This window comes from Triticum urartu, chromosome 7 (assembly GCF_003073215.2).
Source record: "Triticum urartu cultivar G1812 chromosome 7, Tu2.1, whole genome shotgun sequence".
In the NCBI taxonomy this organism is placed as follows: Eukaryota; Viridiplantae; Streptophyta; class Magnoliopsida; order Poales; family Poaceae; genus Triticum; species Triticum urartu.
In genome coordinates this window covers 574,741,291-574,766,749 of record NC_053028.1, presented here as the reverse complement: position 1 = coordinate 574,766,749, position 25,459 = coordinate 574,741,291, and positions in this window count along the sequence as shown.

Here is a 25,459-nt window from a genome sequence, read left to right as displayed (position 1 = left end):
CTGGAGACCACGCCCTAAACTCATCCAGATTCCCATCTGGATTTGACAGTGCTCCGGTAATATCGTAGATTGTCAGAGATTCCTTCATCGGAACTTGAGGAAATTTTCTAGGGTTGTTGTAGACTCGATTCCACACAATTCCATCGAAGCGATCGTTAAAACGACACTCGAGGAGGCGGTGGCGGCGGATACGCGTTCGCTGTCCGGAAAAATAGCACGGTCGCCCGAGGGCAATGTTGACGTTGAGCCCCCGAGCTCCATGGACGATTCCTCCATGATCTTGATATAGATCAGAGTTGGTGTTGATGAAGGCCCTCGTCCGAACATTACAATCAGAAGCAGGGCACAGTCCTCAGTCAAGCCAAGGTGACCAGTCAAGCCGGTGACGAAGATATCGACGTCGTAGTTAATCTACAGACGAGTCATCGATCCTTTTGCGGATCACACAGCGGAACTCTCAATGAAAGTACCATGGTCGGTGTCAAAACCGGCGGATCTCGGGTAGGGGGTCCCGAACTGTGCGTCTAAGGTCGATGGTAACAGGACACAGGGGACACGATGTTTACCCAGATTCGGGCCCTCTCGATTGAGGTAATACCCTACTTCCTGCTTGATTGATCTTGATGATATGAGTATTACAAGAGTTGATCTACCATGAGATCATAGAGGATAAACCCTAGAAGCTAGCCTATGATTATGATTTTTTGTATATCTATCGACTAGTCTGGCCCTGGTTTATATAATGCACCAGAGGCCTAGGATAACAAGAGTCCTAGCCGAATATGCCGGTGGGGGAGGAGTCTTTGTCTTGACCACCAAGTCTTGTGGAATCTTCCTTATATGTGGCAGCTGTCCGAACTAGCCCATGAGTATACGGTCATGGGGTCTTCGGCCCAATCTAACTGACCGGGAGACGACGTGGTGAGTACCCCCTAGTCCAGGACACCGTCACCGGTCTTCGGCGAGGAAGAGTAGAACACGGGATACGGACCGACCAGTTGGCACACCATGCATGCCCTGCCGCCTCCCATGCCCTACTCATCCTTGGATGAGTCCCCGACCTCGTCGGTGCTGAACGTTGGACGGTGGCAAGTAGGACGCATGGCTGACGGTGCTCCCGTCGTCGGCCGCCAGCGTGGCCACCGCTTGTGCGGTCGCGTTCGCGTCCAGCTACGCCGCTATTGCATCGCGAGAGGCGACTTGAGCGAGGGCAGCAACCTCGAGCTTCATCCCCGAAGACAAGCTCTCCCGCTCAGCATTCGCGCTTGCAGTCATGGCGGATGTGGTGCTAGGTAGGAGGACGATGCGCTATGGTGTGGAGGTTAGCTGGGCGTTGCCGCTTTAAGTAGCGTATTCCGGTGAGACCAAGCGTCTAGGTGCGTCATTAAGTCGCCAGAGTTGGTTCCTCGGGCACCAAGCCTCTTAACAATGGCATACGGATGGACGACATGAATGCCGGCAGCTGGCGCCGGCTGGGAACGCACCGCGCGAAGGCACGAGGGACGAGGGTTTTTGGTGTGCCAGGGTAGTCAGCTGCGGTCGGGGCAACATTGGAGATTCCCTTTGCTCACATGTGATCCCCGCATGTCATTGAAAAAGATAGATGATCCGGCAGGGTCTCAGGTCCTGAGGATGCAGTTGGCCGTGCTACACCACTCCGCGGACGCGTCCCAGCGCCCCGTGGTTCCTCGACGAGCCGGGTGTTGGGGTGTGTTTGGATTGTGGCCAAAGTGCACCTTACCAAAATTTTGGTCATGACCCAAAGATTGGTCTTTGTTTGGATGGTTGCCATTTTTTGGCATGCCAATGAACTCTAGCCAACTCTAGTTCATTTTTCTTGCCAATGTCGGCCAAATCATGGGCAACCAAAACCTCAATCAAAATTTTGGCTACCCAATGCTTTCATGGGGCAACCTTGGGCATAAACCAAACATACTGTTGGTCGTGCCACCGCACTAACGCCACCCTCGGCACACTGAAACCGACCATGTCTAGCAACGATGAGCGTGTCACTCAACGTGGTCGTCGTGTCCAGAGGCGGTGCTGGAGCTGCACCACAATCTTGGCCCCCACGACCCACATGAACGGTTGCCGGTGGCGAGGAGGTCGTGGGCCAGCTCCTCCATTGGACTAGTCTGTGCTACGTCGTCCCGAGAGGTGTGCCCCACATGTCGGTTTCCCTGTTTTCCTGGCCATATTCGAGCGTCGGTGCCCCGCGTTGCGCATTAGGCCTTTCACTATGTACACCAAGCGAGACAACTTATTGTTTATTTGAGCCGTTCAAGTATAATTGTGTGGCGTTTGCTTATTTCTCATTCCTCTCCAACCTCTTCTCCATCGATCATGTCGCCCTCCAGTCGAGTCCATCCGCCGAGTATCATTCGCATGTGGGCCTAGACCAAGCTTGTATTTCCAATGTTTTATAATTTATCCGACATGCATACAAACAAACGGTTCGTTTAAAGTTTCACTTTGCCTCCACTACATGTCGCTTCGCGTCCTAGTTTTGACATCCCATTCGGTTCATGCCTCGACACATGTTGACGAGATTGATTGATGTTCAGAGATCAATTCCGTGTCGTGCAAGGTGAAGGAAATATGCCCTAGAGGCAATAATAAAGTTATTATTTATTTCCTTATTTCATGGTAAATGTTTATTATTCATGCTAGAATTGTATTAACCGGAAACATAATACACGTGTGAATACATAGACAAATAGAGTGTCACTAGTATGCCTCTACTTGACTAGCTCGTTAATCAAAGATGGTTATGTTTCCTAACCATAGACATGAGTTGTCATTTGATAAACAGGATCACATCATTAGAAGAATGATGTGATTGACTTGACCCATTCCGTTAGCTTAGCACTTGATCGTTTTAGTTTACTGCTATTGCTTTCTTCATGACTTATACATGTTCCTATGACTATGAGATTATGAACTCCCGATTACCGGAGCAACACTTTGTGTGCTACCAAACGTCACAATGCAACTGGGTGATTATAAAGGTGCTCTATAGGTGTCTCTGATGGTACTTGTCGAGTTGGCATTGATCGAGATTAGGATTTCTCACTCCGATTGTCGAAGAGGTATCTCTGGGCACCTCTCGGTAATGCACATCACTATAAGCCTTGCAAGCGATGCAACTAATGAGTTAGTTGCGGGATGATGCATTACGGAAACGAGTAAAGAGACTTGCCGGTACCGAGATTGAAATAGGTATTGAGATACCGATGATCGAATCTCGGGCAAGTAATATACCGATGACAAAGGGAACAACGTATGTTGTTATGCGGTTTTTGACCGATAAAGATCTTCATAGAATATGTAGGAGCCAATATGAACATCCAGGTTCCGCTATTGGTTATTGACCGGAGACGTGTCTCGGTCATGTCTACATAGTTCTCGAACCCGTAGGGTCCGCACGCTTAACATTCGGTGACGATCGGTATTATGAGTGTATGTGATTTGATGTATCGAAGGTAGTTCGGAGTCCCTGATGAGATCGGGGACATAACGAGGAGTCTCGAAATGGTCCAGACGTAAAGATCGATATATTGGACGACTATATTCGGACATCGGAAAGGTTCCGATTGATTCGGGTATTTTTCGGAGTACCTGGGAGTTACGGGAATACGGGGAAGAAGTATTGGGCCTCATGGGCCAAGTTGTGGAAGAGAGGAGGCAGGGCGCGCGGTCCCCCTAGCCCAAACCGAATTGGACTAGGGGGCTAGCCTCCCTTTCCTCGTTTCTCCCGCTCCTTCCTTCTTCCTCTCCTCCTTCCTTTCCTCCTCCTAGTAGGAGTAGGAAAGGGGAGTCCTACTCCTACTAGGAGGACTCCTCCTCCTGGCGCGCCCTGCAAGGGCCGGCCGGCCTTCCCCATTGCTCCTTTATATACGGGGGCAGGGGCACTCTAGGAAACACAAGTTGTTTGTTCCAACCCGTGTGCGGTGCCCCCCTCCACCATAATCCACCTCGATCAAATCATAGTGGTGCTTAAGCGAAGCCCTGAGTGATAGCAACATCATCACCGTCATCACGCTGTCGTGCTGACGGAACTCTCCCGTGAAGCTCTGCTGGATCAGAGTTCGTAGGACGTCATTGAGCTAAACGTGTGCTAAACTCGGAGGTGTCATGCGTTCGGTACTTGGATCGGTCGGATTGTGAAGACGTATGACTACATCAACCGTGTTCTCATAATGCTTCCGCTTATGGTCTACGAGGGTACGTAGACGATATCGTCCCCTCTCATTGCTGTGCATCACCATGATCTTGCGTGTGAGTAGGAATTTTTTTGAAATTACTACATTCCCCAACAGTGGCATCCGAGCCAGGTTTACGCGTAGATGTTATATGCACGAGTAGAACACAAGTGAGTTGTGGGCGATACAAGTCATACTGCTTACCAGCATGTCATATTTTGGTTCAATGGTATTGTTGGATGAAGCGGCTTGGACTGACATTACACGTACGCTTACATGAGACTAGTTCTACCGACGTGCTTCACACATAGGTGGCTGGCGGGTGTCAGTTTCTCCAACTTTAGTTGAACCTAGTGTGACTACATCCGGTCCTTGATGAAGGTTAAAACACCACTAACTTGACGAAATATCGTTGTGGTTTTGATGCGTATGTAAGAACGGTTCTTGCTCAGCCCGTAGCAGCCACATAAAAATTACAACAACAAAGTAGAGGGCGCCTAACTTGTTTTTGTAGGGAACGTTGTGATGTGATATGGTAAAGGCATGATGCTATATTTTATTGTATGAGATGATCATGTTTTGTAACGGAGTTATCGGCAACTGGCAGGAGCCATATGGTTATCGCTTTATTATATGCAATGCAATCGCCCTGTAATTTCTTTACTTTATCACTAAACGGTAGCGATAGTTGTAGAAGCAATATTTGGCGAGACGACAATGATGCTACGATGGAGATCAAGGTGTCGCGCCGGTGGTGATGGTGATCATGACGGTGCTTTGGAGATGGAGATCAAAGGCACAAGATTATGATGGCCATATCATATCACTTATATTGATTGCATGTGATGTTTATCCTTTATGCATCATATTCTGCTTGATTGGCGGTAGCATTATAAGATGATCTCTCACTAAATTTCAAGGTACAAGTGTTCTCCCTAAGTATGCACCGTTGCTAAAGTTCGTCGTGCCGAGACACCACGTGATGATCGGGTGTGATAAGCTCTACGTTCACATACAACGTGTGCAAGCCAGTTTTGCACACGCAGAAATACTCGGGTTAAACTTGACAAGCCTAGCATATGCAGATATGGCCTCGGAACACTGAGATCGAAAGGTCGAGCGTGAATCATATAGTAGATATGATCAACATAGTGATGTTCACCATTGAAAACTTGTCAGGACCCCAATTCCAGGTCACATCGATCTAGCCGGTAACACCTCATATCACTTTGCGGCCTCACGCACGGTATCCCACGGGTGTCGCCTTACCATGGCCCGGAACCGTTTGTGCCTTTTGGATCACGTATATGATAGTGTAGCTAGCATCCATATGACAAAGAACCCGGGCCGACATGGCTAGTCGTGAACCCAAAGCGGCACAGACTTATGGAGACAGGCATACATGAATCACATCGAGCATGTCGGTCATCAGCGAGTGATTCCGGGCTGTAGCACTGGGCTAACAGGACTCCGGGGAACCCGGGCTATAGCAGGCTAGGCAGGACTCCGGAAATCACCGCGTGACATTTCACCGAAGGGACAGACATAGGAACGAAGTGAAACACATGCCGGCCAGTTAAGTGTCCTGAACATTAGTGCTGGGCTAGCAGGACTCCGGTGAACCGGGCTGTAGCGGACTACTATGGCTCGAGGAGCACTAGACTACATTTCCCCATAAGAAAGGCTGCCAAGGATAAACAACTAGATTGTCGGATCCCACTCATACCAAGCATTTCAATCATACACACAATATGCCCGATATGAGTACATACAACATGGCATCACAACAAAACTCTACAATTCAAGTACTTTATTTAAAGGCTCTAGGGAGCCATACATAGCATGTTCATACAGGTAGGGGTCACATGACCCGACACTCAAGTTATACAAACATACAAGCACATGCGGAAGCAGCTAGTCTGAGTACAGACTCTAGAAAGAAAGAAGGCTTCTCGAAGCCTGTCTATCTACATATGGCCCTCCATGGCTAGGATCACCACCTGGGTGGCTAGTCACTCGTCGACGTCAAGGTCTACATAAAACCCATCGGAGGGGGCAGTGTTGTCGTCTGAAAACAATAATTAAGCAAACATGAGTACAAAGGTACTCAGCAAGTCTTACATCAGAACCTACTATACATGCTTATTCTCAAGAAGGCGGTGGGGTTGATGCAGCAAGCCAGCTTTGACTCTTGGCTAAGCTATCCTACGGAACTTCACCAGTAAAATAGTTTTCGCACACGAGTCCACTACTCACCAACACAATACACCACCGTGGATCCTCCCTCGTCATCCTACGAGAGGGCCATCCTCGGTACTCACACTTATCTTGAGTCTTTAGTAGTATCCATTAACTTGTCTATGAACTGTATAGGAAACCAAGTACTCCTTTACCGCGGACGCGGCTATTTGAATAGTTTTATACCCTGCAGGGGTGTACTTCGTCATACACGCTTTCACCACTTACCGTCGTTTACATGACATGTACTCGGCAACCTTCAAGCGGAAGCCCAACGAGGGTGTCAGCCACGGCCTACCTAAACACTTAAGCCTCTAGTCCAATTTTATCGCCTATCCAGGTTCCATCCGCAGGGAGTCCAGCCGAGGTTTCCACATACGGCCCCGAATGATGTGAACAGGGTTCCCGAGACACCAAACGGGTGACTCGGTACACCGTGCCACGGTGTAGCTACCGTAACATAGCCCACCCCGAGGGTCAGCACTATGCACGGCCGCCAACACATAACCTACAAGCACCAGAAACTATTTGCAACTCCTGGAAAGAGTACTAGGGTGGTTAAGAAGCCGAGAGGGTCAATTAAGGATCCCAATGCATGGTAGTAGCTGAATCTTAAATCACACATACAGATCGCAGTTCTTAGGGACGGCCTCAATGAAACAACCCACCATGTACTCCTACATGGCCTCTCATCGATACCTTTACCAAAACATGTTCCACGCATCCCTCACATTACCGACATAAGCATTTCACTCTAGCCCATCACCCAGATGAACCAGACCCGACACAACTCTAAGCATAGCAGGCATAGCAAGGTAGGAATCACATACATGGCTCAATCAACTCCTACACATGCTAGTGGGTTTCATCTAGTTACTGTGGCAATGACAGGTCATGCAGAGGATAAGGGTTCAACTACCGTAGCACACAGCAGTTTGAATCGCGTTGTCTTAATGCAGTACACAAGAGCAGAAGCGAGAACATGGGTTTGTATCAGAATGATCAATGGTTGCTTGCCTGATGGAGTGGTAGCGGGATACTGCCCTTCAGTTGGATACTCGTGAATATCCTCGGAGGCAGAACCTACCACGGAGAACACATCGGAACACAATCAGCACATGACGATATGCAACAATATGATGCATGCTATGACATGGCAATATGATTGTGTCTTGGCCTAATGCAAGCTAAAATAGAAAGGGATGAACTCATTTGAACCAAAGATTCAAATATTAGCTCATTAAACATGGCATTTATAGTGCATTTCCTTATTCTGCCTAAACAGCAAGGTAAACTTGTTTTTTAATGCATGAAACCATTACAGATGGATAGATTGAATTTTTCTGATAATTTTTCATATATAATTTATCTCATTTGGAGCTATGGTTGAATTTCTATGAATTTTTGAAGTTTGAACTATTTTCTGGAATTTCCTGTATAAAAATAAATCCAGAAAATGCATTACTGCGTCAGCATTGCGTTCTGCTGACCTCAGCAGGTCAAAGGCGCAAGCCCAGGTCAAACCTGACTGGTGGGCCCCTGCTGTCAGGCTCTCAGTGCACTAACTACGTTTAGTTAGCCTAATTACTGGGCAGGGCCCACTAGTCAGTGACTATACTAATTAAACTAACTAATTTTTAGTTAGAAACTAATCTGGATAATTAGCAGAGGGGGCCCACTTGTCATTGACTCAGGGGAGTCAACTAGACCCACCCAGTCCACGTCAGTGGTCAAATCCGCCGGTCAACAGGGCTAATCCCGCCGGCGTTGAGTCGCCGGCGAGGCCGAGACGGGGGAGGGCTTCGGAAAACGCCCTCAGGCGACCAAATTGATGGTGGAGACTATCTACGGATAGCTGGGAACGAGCCGCAGTGTTTGGTGGTGGTAGTTGGGCTCGGGGTGGCCGGAAACGTCGCCGGCGATGAGCTTGGCGGTCGCCGGAGTCGGGTGAGGACGGTTTCGAGGCTATGGTGCACGGGAGGAAGAACTGGTGGTGGCTACGGGTTCCTGGTGCTGCGCTGAGCACGGTGAGGCGCTCGGACGCGTGCTTGCACGGCCGTAGCCACGACGGCGACATGGCCGGCGGCGAGGAGCTCTCGGGTGCGGTGGAAACGGCGGCTACAGGGGCCAAAAGAGCACGGGGGCTAGGGGGAAAGGAAGAGGAGCTCACAGCGGAGTCGAAGAGGGGGTCAGCGAGCTCGGGGAGGTCCTGGCGGCGGCGAATCGACCGGAGATGGCTCGGGTGCCCGAGGTTGAAGACGAGGGCGAAGGCGGCGAAGCAGGGCTTCCAGCGAAGCGTGGCTCGATGGGGAGGACGAGGGAGTCGTGGCGGAGCTAATGGGCTCGTCGGAGGGGCGAGGGAGTGGCTGTAGTGGCAACTACGGCGATCGGCGGCGAGGGACGTGCTCGGCCGTCGCGGGGGAGAGTGAGAGAGACGAGGGGGAGAGTGCGAGAGGATGAGAGGGAGACGTGGGGGTCGCGTGGCATCCTCTGGGCGTCTCCCGGCGTCGGTAGAAGAAGGAGGTGGCCGGCGCGTGGCCGGCGCGCGGCGAGCACGCGCCCCTGCCTCCTGGCGCGAGGTAGGGGGTGACTGGCCGAGCCAGTAGGCTGGGCCGAGCCAGGTAAGGCCCGGGTGGGCTTCTTTCTCTCTTTTTTTGATTTAGTTTCTGTTTTCTATTAAACTGCAACTGTTTAGCTTTATTTAAAATACTAAAACATTTCCAAAAATCCTGAAAATAAATGTGGCCTCTGTTTAGATTATTTCCAACAGGAAACATTTACTCCCAGAATTATTTGAGCAATTAAGTTATTTTATAGCATTTAAATGCCCAAATTCAATTTCTTATGATTTAATTCAATGACCCTTTGTTGACCTAGAAAAATGTGCACCAATTTTGCCAGAGGTTCTAACCTAAGACAAAGAGAGTGAACATTTTAGAAGGGCATTTCAGGTTCATTGAAATTATTTTTAGTAAACCCTAGTTGATTTCAAAAAGGGGTGCTGCGGGTTCTGCCTTCCCCATTTCAATTTTCTGATGAGAAGTAAACATGATGCACACTCTAATGCATGGACTAGCTAGGGTGTGACAAAACTACTCCATTTCACGTGATGATCGGTCATGGTTTTGTTGATTTGGATCACGTGATCACTTAGATGATTAGAGGGATGTCTATCTAAGTGGGAGTTCTTAAATATGATTAATTGATCTTTAATTTATCATGAACTTAGTACCTGATAGTATTTTGCTTGTCTATGTTGTTGTAGATAGATGGCCCGTGATGTTATTTCATTAAATTCTAATGCGTTCCTTGAGAAAGCAAAGTTGGAAGATGATGGTAGCAATTACACGGACTGGGTCTGTTACTAGAAGATTATCCTCATTGCTGCACAGAAAAATTACGTCCTGGAAGCACCGCTAGGTGCCAAACCCGCTGCGGGAGCAACGCCAGATGTTATGAACGTTTGGCAGAGCAAAGCTGATGACTACTTGATAGTTCAGTGTGCCATGCTTTACGGCTTAGAACCGAGACTTCAACGACATTTTGAATGTCATGGAGCATATGAGATGTTACAGGAGTTGAAGTTAATATTTCAAGCAAATGCCCGGATTGAGAGATATGAAGTCTCCAATAAGTTCTACAGCTACAGGATGGAGGAGAATAGTTCTGTCAGTGAACACATACTCAGAATGTCTAGGTACCATAACCACTTGACTCAACTGGGAGTTAATCTTCCTGTTGATAGTGTCATTGACAGAGTTCTTCAATCACTACCAGCAAGCTACAAGAGCTTCGTGATGAACTATAATATGCAAGGGATGGATAGGACGATTCCTGAGCTCTTCGCAATGCTAAAAGCTGCGGAGGTATAAATCAAGAAGGAGCATCAAGTGTTGATGGTCAACAAGACCACCAGTTTCAAGAAAAAGGGTAAAGGGAAGAAGAAAGGGAACTTCAAGAAGAATGGCAAACAAGTTGCTGCTCAAGAGAAGAAACCTAAGTGTGGAACTAAGCCTGATAGTGAGTGGTTCTACTACAAAGGGACTGGTCACTGGAAGCGGAACTGCCCCAAGTATTTGGCGGATAAGAACGATGGCAAGGTGAACAAAGGTATATGTGATATACATGTTATTGATGTGTACCTTACTAAAGCTCGCAGTAGCACTTGGGTATTTGATACTGGTTCTGTAGCTAATATTTGCAACTCGAAACATGGACTATAGATTAAGCAAAGATTGTCTAAGGACGAGGTGACGATGCGCGTGGGAAATAGTTACAAAGTCGATGTGATCGCCGTCGGCACGCTACCTCTACATCTACCGTCGGGGTTAGTTTTAGACCTGAATAATTCTTATTTGGTGCCAGCATTGAGAATGAACATTATATCGGGATCTTGTTTGATGTGATACGGTTATTCATTTAAATCAGAGAATAATGGTTGTTCTATTTATATGAGTAATATCTTTTATGGTCATGCACCCTTGAAGAGTGGTCTATCTTTAATGAATCTCGATAGTAGTGATACACATATTCATAATGTTGAAGCCAAAAGATGCAGAGTAGATAGTGCAACTTATTTGTGGCACTGCCATTTAGGTCATATTGGTTGTAAAGCGCATGAAGAAACTCCATTCTGATGGACATTTGGAATCACTTGATTATGAATCTCTTGGTACTTGCGAACCATGCCTCATGGGCAAGATGACTAAAACGCCATTCTCTGGAACTATGGAGCGAGCAACAGATTTGTTGGAAATCATACATACTGATGTATGTGGTCCGATGAATGTTGAGGCTCGCGGCGGGTATCGTTATTTTATCACCTTCACAGAAGATTTAAGCAGATATGGGTATATTTACTTGATGAAACATAAGTCTAAAACATTTGAAAAGTTCAAAGAATTTCAGAGTGAAGTGGAAAATCATCATAACAAGAAAATCAAGTTTCTACGATCTGATAGTGGAGGTGAATATTTGAGTTACGAGTTTGGTCTTCATTTGAAACAATGCGGAATAGTTTCGCAACTCATGCCACCCGGAACACCACAGCGTAATGGTGTGTCCAAACGTCGTAATCGTACTTTACTAGATAATATGGTGCGATCTATGATGTCTCTTACTGATTTACCGCTATCGTTTTTGGGTTACGCTTTAGAGACAGTTGCATTCACGTTAGATAGGGCATCATCTAAATCCGTTGAGACGACGCCTTATGAACTATGGTTTGGCAAGAAACCAAAGTTGTCGTTTCTTAAAGTTTGGGGCTGCGATGCTTATGTGAAAAAGATTCGACCTGATATGCTCGAACCCAAATCGGAGAAATGTATCTTCATAGGATACCTAAAGGAGCCTGTTGCGTACACCTTCTATCACAGATCCGAAGACAAGACATTTTTTGCTAAGAATGGATCCTTTCTAGAGAGAGAGTTTCTCTCGAAAGAAGTGAGTGGGAGGAAAGTAGAACTTGATGAGGTAATGTACCTGCTCCCTTATTGGAAAGTAGTCCATCACACAAACCGGTTCCTGTGACACCTACACCAATTAGTGAAGAAGCCAATGATGATGATCATGAAACTTCAGATCAATTTACTACGGAACCTCGTAGGTCAACGAGAGTAAGATCCGCACCAGAGTGGTACGGTAATCCTGTTCTAGAGGTCATGTTACTTGACCATGACGAACCTACGAGCTATGAGGAAGCGATGATGAGCCTAGATTCTGCAAAATGTCTTGAGGCCATGAAATCTGAGATGGGATCCATGGATGAGAACAAAGTGTGGACTTTGGTTGACTTGCCTGATGATCGACAAGCCATCGAGAATAAATGGATCTTCAAGAAGAAGACTGATGCTAACGGTAATGTTACTGTCTACAAAGCTCGACTTGTTGCAAAAGGTTTTCGACAAGTTCAAGGAGTTGACTACGATGAGACCTTCTCACCCGTAGCGATGCTTAAGTCCGTCCAAATCATGTTCACAATTGCCGCATTTTATGATTATGAAATTTGGCAAATGGATGTAAAGACCGCATTCCTGAATGGATTTCTGGAAGAAGAGTTGTATATGATGCAACCTGAAGGTTTTATCGATCCAAAGGGTGCTAACAAAGTGTGCAAGCTCCATCGATCCATTTATGGACTGGTGCAAGCCTCTCGGAGTTGGAATAAACGTTTTGATAGTGTGATCAAAGCATATGGTTTTATACATACTTTTGGAGAAGCCTATATTTACAAGAAAGTGAGTGGGAGCTCTGTAGCATTTCTAATATTATATGTAGATGACATATTGTTGATTGGAAATGATATAGAATTTCTGGATAGCATAAAAGGATACTTGAAGAAGAGTTTTTGAATGAAAGACCTCGGTGAAGCTGCTTATATATTGGGCATCAAGATCTATAGAGATAGATCAAGAAGCTTAATTGGACTTTCACAAAGTACATACCTTGATGAAGTTTTGAAGAATTGCAAAATGGATCAACCTAAGAAAGGGTTCTTGCCTGTGTTACAAGGTGTGAAGTTGCGTAAGACTCAATGCCCGACCATTGCAGAAGATAGAGAGAAAATGAAAAGTGTTCCGTATGCTTCAGCCATAGGCTCTATCATGTATGCAATGTTGTGTACCAGACCTGATGTGTGCCTTGCTATTAGTTTAGCGGGGAGGTACCAAAGTAATCCAGGAATGGATCACTGGACAGCGGTCAAGAACATCCTGAAATACCTGAAAGGACTAAGGATGTGTTTCCCGTTTATGGAGGTGACAAAGAGCTCGTTGTAAATGGTTACGTTGATGAAAGTTTTGTCACTGATCCAGATGATTCTAAATCGCAAACCATATACTTGTTTATATTGAACGGTGGAGCTGTCAGTTGGAGCACTTCTAAACAAAGCGTCGTGGCGGGATCTACGTGTGAAGCAGAGTACATAGCTGCTTCGGAAGGAGCAAATGAAGGAGTCTAGATGAAGGAGTTCATATCCGATCTAGGTGTCATACCTAGTGCATCGATTCCAATGAAAATCTTTTGTGACAATACTGGTGCAATTGCCCTGGCAAAGGAATCCAGATTTCACAAGAGAACCAAACACATCAAGAGTCGCCTCAATTCCATCGGCGATAAAGTCTAGGTGGGAGGCATATAGATTTGCAAGATACATACGGATCTGAATGACGCAGACCCGTTGACTAAGCCTCTCTCATGAGCAAAACATGATCAGCACCAAGGCTCCATGGGTGTTAGAATCATCACTGTGTAATCTAGATTATTGACTCTAGTGCAAGTGTGAGACTGAAGGAAATATGCCCTAGAGGCAATAATAAAGTTATTATTTATTTCATGGTAAATATTTATTATTCATGGTAGAATTGTATTAACCGGAAACATAATACATGTGTGAATACAAAGACAAACAGAGTGTCACTAGTATGCCTCTACTTGACTAGCTCGTTAATCAAAGATGGTTATGTTTCCTAACCATAGACATGAGTTTTCATTTGATAAACAGGATCACATCATTAGAAGAATGATGTGATTGACTTGACCCATTCTATTAGCTTAGCACTTGGTCGTTTTAGTTTACTGCTATTTCTTTCTTCATGACTTATACATGTTCCTATGACTTTGTGTGCTACCAATCGTGATTACGCAACTCCTGATTACCGGAGGAACACTTTGTGTGCTACCAAACGTCACGACGTAACTGGGTGATTATAAAGGTGCTCTACATGTCCGATGGTACTTGTTGAGTCGGCATAGATCAAGATTAGGATTTGTCACTCTGATTGTCGGAGAGGTATCTCTGGGCCCTCTCGGTAATGCACATCACTATAAGCCTTGCAAGCAGCAACTAATGAGTTAGTTGCGGGATGATGCATTAAGGAAACGAGTAAAGAGACTTGCCGATAACGAGATTGAGCTAGGTATTGAGATACCAACGATCGAATTTCGGACAAGTGACATTCCTATGACAAAGGGAACAACGTATGTTGTTATGCGGTTTGACCGATAAAGATCTTCATAGAATATGTAGAAGCCAATATGAACATCTAGGTTCTGCTATTGGTTATTGACCGGAGACGTTTCTCGGTCATGTCTACATAGTTCTCGAACCCGTAGGGTCCGCACGCTTAACGTTTGGTGACGATCGGTATTATGAGTTTATGTGATTTGATGTGCCGAAGGTAGTTCGGAGTCCCAGATGATATCAGGGACATGACGAGGAGTCTCGAAATGGTCAAGATGTAAAGATAGACATATTGGACAACTATATTTGGACATCAGAAAGGTTCCGAGTGATTCGGATATTTTTCGGAGTACCGGGGAGTTACGAGAATACGGGGAAGAAGTATTGGGCCTCATGGGCCAAGTGGTGGAAGAGAGGAGGCAGGGCGCGCGGCCCCCCTAGCCCAAACCGAATTGGACTAGGGGGTCGACCCCCCTTTCCTCCTTTCCTCCCTCTCCTTCCTTCTCCCTCTCCTCCTTCCTTTCCTCCTCCTAATAGGAGTAGGAAAGGGGAGTCCTACTCCTACTAGGAGGAGGACTCCTCCTCCTGGCGTGCCTTGCAAGGGTCGGCCGGCCTCCCCCCTTGCTCCTTTATATACGCGGGCAGGGGGCACCCAAACACACACAAGTTGATTGTTCCAAGCCGTGTGCGGTGCCCCCCTCCACCATAATCCAACTCGATCATATCGTAGCGGTGCTTAGGCAAAGCACTGCGTCAGTAGCAACATCATCACTGTCATCACACCATCGTGCTGATGGAATTCTCCCATGAAGCTCTGCTGGATCGGAGTTCGTGGGACATCATCGAGTTGAACGTGTGCTGAACTCGGAGGTGCCGTGCGATCGGTACTTGGATCGGTCGGATCATGAAGACGTTTGACTACATCAACCGCGTTCTCATAATGCTTCCGCTTACGATCTACGAGGGTACGTAGACGATACTCTCCCCTCTCGTTGATGTGCATCACCGTGATCTTGCGTGTGCGTAGGAAATTTTCTGAAATTACTACGTTCCCCAACAGGCGAGGGCTGGTAGAGGTTTCTTTGGATCAGAGGAAACTCTGGATGGCTAGCTCATCCCAACGGTGGCACTGACCAAGGTCGCCACTCTCCTGCTTGCGGGGTCTGTCGAGGTCCCTCCCCTCCATCCTGGCCCCATGCCCGGGTGAAGACCCAAAATCTCCTCAGATTAGGTGGTGGAGGCACTGCGTGTGTCGTGCCCTTCTAGGAGGTGTCGCCTGGGGTATTTGGGTGCTCAGTTAGAGGAACTGCTGGCAGAGGAGATGGGACCAACGGTAGCAAGTGGTGTTTGTGAAGGTGGAGCGGTGTGGCATCTGGAGCATCAGCAACGCCAGTCCTCGGTCGCATGAGGCTGCGGGGAGTCGGTGGTAGACATGTGTTGATGGATGAGGGCAAGATGGTGGCACTCTCTAGCATCGTGGTGGCATCAATAGTCGTTGGGCCTGCCAAGGCTTATGCATTGATCTCCCTGAAGATGGGACGACGGAAGATGGCCACGACAGATTGTAGAGCATGCACATGTGGTGCCCGCTGAGAGTGCAATGGACAGGTTTGTGCCCCAGACCCGGCGATGCGGCTTGGTTGTGGGCTCCGCTTTTAGATGTTGGGCTTCAGTGTGAGGTCTTGACAGGCGGCCCCGACCATGTGCATCCCCCTTCATCAAGTTGATAGGAGTAACGACTGATGTTTCCAGCAAGGTGGTTTTAGACTTATTGATGTATTACTTTGTAAGGTGTTGGTGAATAATTAATAAAATGGTTGTATGCATCACCCTAATGCAGAGGCCGGGGGTCATCCTCCATTTCAAAAAAGCTCTATCACGTTAATACGAGTGAAACCTTTAATCTGTTCTACCTATTTTCATTTTTTTCATCATAATAATGACAAATATCTTATGACTATGCTATGTCTTGGTATAAATATTTAGCAATTGATCGGACGGAAATAAGTGCTTTCATGACTAAATTAGAAACATTGGTACACTTGAATTTAAATAGGATAGATGATATTATCTAGATACACATGAATGTCAAAAGTACTTGCTATGATATATCAACATCGATTTGTTTAGATATACAATTATGAAGACTTGTTGTATTTTTTCTTTCATAAGAAGACTCATCATGTTTTGTTTAAATAGAGTTATCATGATCACAATTTGACAATTTAGTTGGAAGAATAAGTGCAGCGAATTGAAAATTTTGTTGTTATATTGACGACAAAAATTTCAAGCCTGTTAAATTATGAACTATGTACACGTTCTTGACCATAATACCATTGTTCTCTTCTATCATTGACCAATGTATGCATCCTATCCCTTTTTGGAAGACAAAGTAAAATCTTGTTTTGTAAAATGACCTTAAATTATATTTTCCATTCGCATTGTTGATTAGTGTCAATGTCATTGCGCAACTAAAAGGATCTATATGGACCTAGAGGGGGTGAATAGGTACAACTACAAATTTTACTTCACTTATTAGAAATTTTAGGCCTTGCGGAATATAAAGTGTGTGCCCTAATATGCTAGGATGAGATAACAACCTATATGATGCTTGCAAGTTCAGTAGACCAAAGGAAAGAAACACAAGTAACCAAGCTATACGGTTGGGGGTTAACTGAAGACTTGGAAAGAAAGATGTATCTCTATGGTTACTCCCTTGGAGGGGAGATAATTGCCATTGGGGAGGTGGGAGAACCACCAAGGCCCAACCAACATTGCAAAGGCTCAATTTCTTCTGCTTGAGATATAAACACAAAGTCGATTCTCAACCACTAGTGGTAAACCTTGAGGTAACTATGTCATGCAAGTGCACATGGCTGGTTGAAGCACTCCTGTAGAAGTATAATCCTAGTTTAGTATCATGTCCAACAAAGAGGACAAGAGAGTGTTAATACGAGCGTTTCGGTCACACATGAAGTGGCACAAGTCTCGCGTGAATTGACTAGTTTGGCATCTCCAAGAATTATGATGATAATAGTGGAAGAGTAATTGCTAAGTAAACTAAATGGGCTAAAACTAAGATTGTAAGTAAATAAATTTAAATTAAATAACATAGAATAAATGGCATTTTTGGTAATGGAGAGGTTAAGCACATAGAGATTCAGTTAATGGTGAATAATGAGTGTCGGGTGTAGCGGTAATGTGAATTTACCTAGTTATGTGATATTACCCTTTGCATTGTATGTTCTGTAGGAAAGTCCCCCTTGAATAGTGAAACTCCTCCTGTCTGGATTGTTTGACTCTATTGTCCTGTCTTCCGTTACTATCAACTCAACAATTAAGCTCATTAGAATGGACCAATACTTTAAGCATCATGCCTTCCCTTTATCCTTGTATTGTCTTCTCTCCTCATTGACACTAATTAACACCTGTCATCTAGAGGTCAGAAATTCACTTGATAATAAGTGCTTACCCGTGTAGGCAATTACATCTTGTTGTCTGGGCCCTTAAATTGGACAACAAGCATTACACTGGACATGGGTGATATGTCTCCAACGTATCTATAATTTTTGATTGCTCCATGCTATTATATTATCTGTTTTGGATGTTAATGGGCTTTATTTTACACTTTTATATCATTTTTGGGACTAACCTACTAACCGGAGGCCCAGCCCAAATTGTTGTTTTTTGCCTATTTTAGGGTTTCGCAGAAAAGTAATGTCAAACAGAGTCCAAACGGCATGAAACCTTCGGGAACGTGATTTTCTCAACAAACGTGATCTAGGAGACTTGGAGTGGGCGTCAAGAAACGATTGAGGAGGGCACGAGGCAGGGGGCGCGCCTACCCCCTAGGCATGCCCTCCACCCTCATGGGCCCCTCGTTGCTCCACCGACGTACTTCTTCCTCCTATATATATTCACATAACCCCCGAACATCCAGGAGCACCACGAAAACCTAATTCCATCGCCGCAACCTTCTGTACCAGAGAGATCCCATCTTGGGGCCTTTTCCGAACCTCCGCCGGAGGGGGCATTGATCACGGAGGGCCTCTACATCAACTCCATGGCCTCTCCGGTGATGTGTGAGTAGTTTAATTCAGACCTACGGGTCCATAGTTATTAGCTAGATGGATTCTTCTCTCTCTTTGGATCTCAATACAAAGTTCTCCTCGATCTTCTTGAGATCTATTCGATGTAATCTTCTTTTGTGGTGTGTTTGTCGAGATCCAATGAATTGTGGGTTTATGATCAAGTTTATCTATGAACAATATTTGAATCTCCTATGAATTCTTTTATGTATGATTGGTTTTTCTTTGCAAGTCTCTTCGAATTATCAGTTTGGTTTGGCCTACTAGGTTGATCTTTCTTGCAATAGGAGAAATGCTTAACTTTGGGTTCAATCTTGCGGTGTCCTTTCCCAGTGACAGCAGGGGCAGCAAGGCACGTATTGTATTGTTGCCATCGAGGATAAAAAGATGGGGTTTATATCATATTGCATGAGTTTATCCCTCTACATCATGTCATCTTACTTAAAGCATTACTCTGTTCTTATGAACTTAATACTCTAGATGCATGCTGGATAGCGGTCGATGTGTGGAGTAATAGTAGTAGATGCAGAATCGTTTCGGTCTACTTGTCGCGGATGTGATGCCTATATACATGATCATACCTAGATATTCTCATAACTATGCTCAATTCTATCAATTGCTCAACAGTAATTCGTTTACCCACCGTAATACTTATGCTCTTGAGAGAAGCCACTAGTGAAACCTATGGCCCCCAGGTCTATCTTCCATCATACTAATCTTCCAGCACTTAGTTATTTCTATTGCCGTTTATTTTACTTTGCATCTTTATTTCTCTTTATCATAAAAATACCAAAAATATTATCTTATCATATCTATCAGATCTCACTCTCGTAAGTGACCGTGAAGGGATTGACAACCCCTTTATCGCGTTGGTTGCGAGGTTATTATTTGTTTGTGTAGGTGCGTGCTACCTCTTGAGCACTGCGTTGGTTTTCCCTTGAAGAGGAACGGTGATGCAGTAAAGCAGCGTAAGTATTTCCCTCAGTTTTTTAGAACCAAGGTCTCAATCCAGTAGGAGATCACGCTCAAGTCCCATGCACCTACACAAACAGATAAGAACCTCGCAACCAACGCAATAAAGGGGTTGTCAAGCCCTTCTCAGTCACTTACGAGAGTGAGATCTGATAGATATGATAAGATAATATTTTTGGTATTTTTATGATAAAGAGAAATAAAGATGCAAAGTAAAATAAACAGCAAAGGAAATAACTAAGTGTTGGAAGATTAATATGATGGAAGATAGACCCGGGGGCCATAGGTTTCACTAGTGGCTTCTCTCAAGAGCATAAGTACTACGGTGGGTAAATGAATTACTGTGGAGCAATTGATAGAATTGAGCATAGTTATGAGAATATATTGGTATGATCATGTATATAGGCATCACGTTCGAGATAAGTAGACCAACTCCTGCCTGCATATACTACTATTACTCCACACATCGACCGCTATCTAGCATGCATCTAGAGTATTAAGTTCAAGAGAACGAAGTAATGCTTTAAGGAAGATGACATGATGTAGAGGTATAAACTCATGCCATATGATATAAACCCCATCTTTTTATCCTTGATGGCAACAATACAATACATATCAGTTCCCTTTCTGTCACTGGGATCGAACACCGCAAGATTGAACCCAAAGCTAAGCACTCCTCCCATTGCAAGAAAGATCAATCTAGTAAGCCAAACCAAACTGATAATTCGAATAGACTTGCAAAGATAAACCAATCGTACATAAAAGAATTCAGAGAAGAATCAAATATTGTTCATAGATAATCTGGATCATAAACCCACAATTCATCGGATCTCGACAAACACACCGCAAAAGAAGATTACATCGAATAGATCTCCAAGAAAATTGAGGAGAACTTTGTGTTGAGATCCAAAGAGAGTGAAGAAGCCATCTAGATAATAACTATGGACCCGTAGGTCTGAAGTAAACTACTCACACATAACCGGAGAGGCCATGGAGTTGATGTCGAGGCCCTCCGTGATCAATGCCCCCTTCGGCGGAGCTCCGGAAAAAGCCCCAAGATGGGATCTCTCGAGTACAGAAGGTTGCAGCGGTGGAATTAGGTTTTCGTGGTGCTCCTGGATGTTTGGGGGGTACGTGGATATATATATAGGAGGAAGAAGTATGTCGGTGGAGCAACGGAGGGACCACGAGGGTGGAGGGTGCGCCCAGGCGGGTAGGCGCGCCCCCGTGCCTCGTGCCTTCCTCCCTTGTTTCTTGACGGCCACTCCACGTCTCCTGGACCACGTTTGTTGATAAAATCACGTTTCCGAAGGTTTCATTCCGTTTGGACTCCATTTGATATTCCTTTTCTTTGAAACCCTAAAATAGGCCAAAAAATAGCAATTTGGGCTGGGCCTCCAGTTAGTAGGTTAGTCTCAAAAATGATATAAAAGTGTAAAATAAAGCCCATTAACATCCAAAATAGATAATATAATAGCATGGAGAAATCAAAAATTATAGATACATTGGATACGTACCAAGCATCCCAAAGCTTAATTCCTGCTCGTCCTCGAGTAGGTACTGATAAAAGAAGAATGTTTGATGTGGAATGCTTTCTAACATATTTCTCAATGTAATTTTTATTTATTGTGGCATGAATTTTTCAGATCCATAAGATTCAAGATAATGTTTAATATTGACATAAAAATAATAATACTTCAAGCATACTAACTAAGCAATTATGTCTTCTCAAAATAACATCGACAAAGAAAGTTATCCCTACAAAATCATATAGTCTGGCTATGCTCTTTCTTCACCACACAAAATATTTAAATCATGCACAACCCCGATGACAAGCCAAGAAATTGTTTCATACTTTTGATGTTCTCAAACTTTTTTAATCTTCACGCAATATATGAGCGTGAGCCATGGATATAGCACTATGGTGGAATAGAATGGTGGTTGTGGAGAAGACAAAAAGGGAGAAGATAGTCTCACATCAACTAGGCGTATCAACGGGGCTATGGAGATGCCCATTAATAGATATCAACGCGAGTGAGTAGGGATTGCCATACAACGGATGCACTAGAGCTATAAGTATATGAAAGCTCAACAAAAGAAACTAAGTGGGTGTGCATCCAACTTGCTTGCTGACACGTCTCCAACGTATCTATAATTTTTGATTGCTCCATGCTATATTATCTACTGTTTTGGACATTATTGGGCTTTATTATCCACTTTTATATTACATTTGGGACTAACCTATTAACTGGAGACCCAGCCCAGAATTGTTGTTTTTTGCCTATTTTAGGGTTTCGAAGAAAAGGAATATCAAACGGAGTCCAAACAGAATGAAACCTTTGGGAACATGATTTTCGGAACGAACATGATCTAGGAGACTTGGACCCTACGTCAAGAAACAAAGGAGGAGGCCACGAGGTAGGGGGCGCGCTTACTCCCCCCCTAGGCGCGCCCTCCACCCTCGTGGGCCCCCTTCGGTTCACCGACGTAGTCCTTCCTCCTATATATACCTACATACCCCCAAATGATCAGATACAGAGCCAAAAACTTAATTCCACCGCCGCAACTTTTTGTATCCACGAGATCCCATCTTGGGGCCTGTTCCGAAGCTCTGCCGGAGGGGGCATCCATCACGGAGGGCTTCTACATCAACACCATAGCCTCTTCGATGAAGTGTGAGTAGTTTACTTCAGACCTTCGGGTCCATAGTTATTAGCTAGATGGCTTCTTCTCTCCTTTTGGATCTCAATACAAAGTTCTCCCCCTCTCTTATGGAGATCTATTCGATGTAATCTTCTTTTTGCGATGTGTTTGTTGAGACCGATGAATTGTGGGTTTATGATCAAGATTATCTATGAACAATTTTTGAATCTTCTCTGAATTCTTTTATGTATGATTGGTTATCTTTGCAAGTCTCATTGAATTATCAGTTTGGTTTGGCCTACTAGATTGATCTTTATTGCAATGGGAGAAGTGCTTAGCTTTGGGTTCAATCTTGCGGTGTCCTTTCCCAGTGACAGTAGGGGCAGCAAGACACGTATTGTATTGTTGCCATCGAGGATAAAAATATGGGGTTTTTATCATATTGCATGAATTTATCCCTCTACATCATGTCATCTTGCTTAAGGCGTTACTCTGTTTCCATGAACTTAATACTCTAGATGCATGCTAGATAGCGGTCGATGAGTGGAGTAATAGTAGTAGATGCAGGCAGGAGTCGGTCTACTTGTCTTGGACGTGATGCCTATATACATGATCATCCCTAGATACTCTCATAACTATGCTCAATTCTGTCAATTGCTCAACAGTAATTCGTTCACCCACCGTAAAATACTTATGCTCTTGAGAGAAGCCACTAGGGAAACCTATGGCCCCCAGGTCTATCTTCATCATATTAATCTTCCAATACTTTGCTTTTATTTTACTTTGCATCTTTATCAGAAAAATACCAAAAATATTATCTTATCATATCTATCAGATCTCACACTCGTAAGTGACCGTGAAGGGATTGACAACCCCTTATCGCATTGTTTGTGAGGAGCTATTTGTTTTGTGCAGGTACGAGGGACTCGCGCATAGCCTCCTACTGGATTGATACATTGGTTCTCAAAAACTGAGGGAAATACTTACGCTACTTTGTTGCATCATCCTTTCCTCTTCAAGGAAATCCAACGCAGTGCTCAAGAGGTAGCACTTTCTCACGAAGACCTAGGGCAATTTTGAGGAAGCCCATCATTGGAATATATACGCCAAGTTCTATAATGAAAAATTCCCACTAGTATATGAAAGTGATATCATAGGAGACTCTCTCTATGAAGAACATGGTTCTACTTTGAAGCACAAGTGTGGAAAAAGGATAGTAACATTGTCCCTTCTCTCTTTTTCTCTTTTTTTATTTGGGCCTACTTTCTTTTTTGGCCTCTTTTTTTTCGTCCGGAGTCTCATCCCGACTTGTGGGGGAATCATAGTCTCCATCATCCTTTCCTCACTGGGACAATGCTCTAATAATGATGATCATCACACTTTATTTACTTAAAACTCAAGAATTACAACTCAATACTTAGAACAAAATATGACTCTGTGAATACCTCCGGCGGTGTACCGGGATGTGCAATGATGCATGAGTGACATGTATGAAAGAATTATGAACGGTGGCTTTGCCACAAATACGATGTCAAATACATGATCATGCAAGCAATATGACAATGATGAAGCGTGTCATAATAACGGAACGGTGGAAAGTTGCATGGCAATATATCTCGGAATGGCTATGGAAATGCCATAATAGTTAGGTATGGTGGCTGTTTTGAGGAAGGTATATGGTGGGTTTATGGTACAGGCGAAAGTTGCACGATACTAGGGAGGCTAGCAATGGTGGAAGGATGAGAGTGTGTATAATCCATGGACTCAACATTAGTCATAAAGAACTCACATACTTATTGCGAAAATCTATTAGTTATCGAAATAAAGTATTATGCGCATGCTCCTAGGGGGGTAGATTGGTAGGAAAAGACCATCGCTCATCCCCGACCGCCACTCATAAGGAAGACAATCAATAAATAAATCATGATCTGACTTCATCACATAACGGTTCACCATACGTGCATGCTACGGGAATCACAAACTTCAACACAAGTATTTCTCAAATTCAGAACTACTCAACTAGCATGACTCTCATATCACCATCTCCATATCTCAAAACAATTATCAAGTATCAAACTTATCATAGTATTCAATGCACTTGTATGAATGTTTTTATTATTGCCATGTTGTTCTAAAGGACTCTCAAAATAATACAAGTGAAGCATGAGAGAACAATAGTTTCTATAAAATAAATCCACCACCGTGCTCTAAAAGATATAAGTGAAGCACTAGAGAAAAAACTATATAGCTCAAAAGATATAAGTGAAGCACATAGAATATTCTAATAAATTTCAAATCATGTGAGTCTCTCTCAAAAGTTGTGTACAGCAAGGATTATTGTGGTAAACTAAAAGGCAAAGACTCAAATCATACAAGACGCTCCAAGCAAAACACATATCATGTGGTGAATAAAAATATAGCTCTAAGTAAAGTTACTGATAGACGAAGACGAAAGAGGGGATGCCTTCCGGGGCATCCCCAAGCTTATGCTTTTTGGTGTCCTTGAATTTTACCTTGGGGTGCCATGGGCATCCCCAAGCTTAGGCTCTTGCCACTCTTTGTTCCATAATCCTTCAAATCTTTACCCAAAACATGAAAACTTCACAACACAAAACTCAAAATAGAAAATCTCATGAGCTCCGTTAGCGAAAGAAAACAAAACAACACTTCAAAGTACTGTAATGAACTCATTATTTATTTATATTGGTGTTAAACCTACTGTATTACAACTTCTCTATGGTTTATAAGCTCTTTTACTAGCCATAGATTCATCAAAATAAGAAAACAACACAAGAAAAACAGAATCTATCAAAAACAGAACACTCTGTAGTAATATGTAGTTAAAGCAAGTTCCGGAACCCGAAAAATCCTAAAATTAATTGCTGTACGTGAGGAATTTATCTATTAATCATCTGCAAAAAGAATTAACTAAATAGCACCTTCCAATTAAAAATGGCAGCAATTCTCGTGGGCGCTAAAGTTTCTCTTTTCTATAGCAAGATCAAAAAGACTTTCCCCAAGTCTTCCCAACGGTTCTACTTGGCACAAACACTAATTAAATACAAAAACACAGCCAAAACAGATTCTAGATAAATTATTTATTAATAAACAGGAGCAAAAACAAGGGATAAAAATAAAATTGGGTTGCCTCCCACCAAGCGTTATCGTTTAACGCCCCTAGCTAGGCATAAAAGCGAAGATAGATCTAGGTATTGCTATTTTTGGTAGGCCATTCTTCAATGAGACACCTATAATTCCTAGGCGTTTCTTCCTTTTTATTAATTATCAAACTTCTAGGCACAAAATCAAGAAAATCATTTGTAGCAAACGGTTCCTTAATGATAGTAAAAAGATTA